The following is a 2227-nucleotide window of genomic DNA, read 5'->3' as shown; positions in this document are numbered from 1 at the left end:
CACCTGTATCCCTTGGATAAATACCTAGTAGTGCAATTGCTGGGTCATAGGGTAGTTCTATTTTTAATTTTTTGAGGAACCTCCATACTGTTTTCCAGAGTGGCTGCACCAGCTTGCATTCCCACCAACAGTGCAAAAGAGATCCTCTTTCTCCGCATCCTCGCCAACACATGTCGTTGCCTGAGTTGTTAATGTTAGCTATTCTGACAGGTGTGAGGTGGTATCTCATTGTGGTTTTGATTTGTATTTCCCTGATGATGATGATGATGATGATGAGTGATACTGAGCATTTTTTTCATGTGTCGGTTGGCCATCTGGATGTCTTCTTTGCAGAAGTGTCTATTCATGTCTTTTTCCCCATTTCTTCATTGGATGATTTGTTTTTTGGGTGTTGAGTTTGATAAGTTCTTCATATAGATTTTAGATACTAACTCTTTATCTGATATGTCGTTTGCAAATCTCTTCTCCCATTCTGTCAGTTGCTTTTTAGTTTTGCTGATTGTTTCCTTCGCTGTGCAGAAGCTTTTTATTTTAATGAGGTCCCAATAGTTCATTTTTGCTTTTTTTCCTGCCTTGCCTCTGGAGATGTGTTGTAAGAAGTTGCCGTGGCCAAGATCAAAGAGGTTTTTGCCTGCTTTCTCCTTGAGGAATTTGATAGCTTCCTGTCTTACATTAGGTCTTTCATCCATTTTGAGTTTATTTTTGTGTATAGTGTAAGAAAGTGGTCTACATGGAAAACCCAAAATATTCATCATAGCATTGGAAGTCTTAGCTTCTGCAGTCAGACAACACAAAGAAATAAAAGGCATCCAAATTGGCCAGAGGAGGTCAAACTTTCACTCTTCACAGATGACATGATACTTTATGTAGAAAACCCAAAGATTCCACCAAAAAACGGCTAGACCTGATTCATGAATTCAGCAAAGTTACAGGGTGTAAAATCAATGTACAGAAATCGGTTGCATTCATATTCACCAACAATGAAGCAACAGAAAGAGAAATCAAGGAATCGATCCCGTTCACAATTACACCAAAAACCATAAAATACCTAGGAATAAATCTAACCAAAGAGGTGAAAAATCTATACGCTGAAAACTATAGAAAGCTTATGAAAGAAATTGAAGACACCAAAATATGGAAAAACATTCCTTGCTCCTGGATAGGAAGAACAAATATTGTTAAAATGTCGATATTACCCAAAGCAATCTACATATTCAATGTAATCCCTATCAAAATAACACCAGCATTCTTCACAGAGCTAGAACAAATAATCCTAAAATTTGTATGGAACCAGAAAAGACCCCGAATAGCCAAAGCAATCTTGAAAAAGAGAACCAAAGCAGGAGGCATCACAATCCCAGAGTTTAAGCTGTATTCAAAGTTGTAATCATCAAGACAGTATAGCACTGGCATAAAAACAGACACTCAGATCAATGGAACAGAATAGAGAACCCAGAAATGGACCCACAAACGTATGGCCAACTAATCTTTGACAAAGCAGGAAAGCATATCCAATGGAATAAAGACAGTCTCTTCAGCAAGTGGTGCTGGGAAAACTGGACAGAGACACGCAGAAGAATGAATTTGGACCACTTTCTTACATCATTCTTAATATTGATACTTTTGTGTTGCCTTTTTTCTTTGACAGTCTTGCAAGAGGTTTGTCAGTTTCACTGATCTTATAAATTTCGATTTCTTTTTATTCATTGATTTTCTCTACTTTTTTGTTTTTAATGTCCTTGATTTATGCCATTATCTTATTTATTCCTTTCCTTCTGCTTGCTCTCAGTTTATTTTGCTTTTTCTTCTAGGTTCTTGAGGTAAAAGTTTAGACCATCAATTGCAGACTTTTCTTCTTTATTAATTTATATAAGGCCATAATTTTCCCTCTCATCACCAGTTTTATGTTCCACAAATTTTGATATATTTTGTTTCATTTTTTTCCAATGTATTTTTGATTTCCTTTGGCTTATTTAGGTTTCTTTTTTTAGTTTTCAAGTGTTTTGAGATTTTCATTTCTTTTCCCTCTTATTGATTGAGAGTTTTTAATGTTTATTTGTATTTTTGAGATGGGGGGGGAGAGAGAGAGAGAGAGAATGTGAGTGGGGGGGGGGGCAGGGAGAGAGGGAGACACAGAATCCAAAGCAGGCTCCAGGCTCTGAGCTGTGAGTACAGACCCCAGTGTGGGGCTCGAACTCACAAACTGTGAGATCATAATCTGAGCCAA

Source organism: Puma concolor, chromosome B1 (genome assembly GCF_028749965.1).
Source record: "Puma concolor isolate L17-30 chromosome B1, mPumCon1.1.hap2, whole genome shotgun sequence".
Taxonomy (NCBI): Eukaryota; Metazoa; Chordata; class Mammalia; order Carnivora; family Felidae; genus Puma; species Puma concolor.
The sequence above is the reverse complement of the archived record's forward strand: the minus strand, read 5'-3'. Positions refer to the sequence as shown.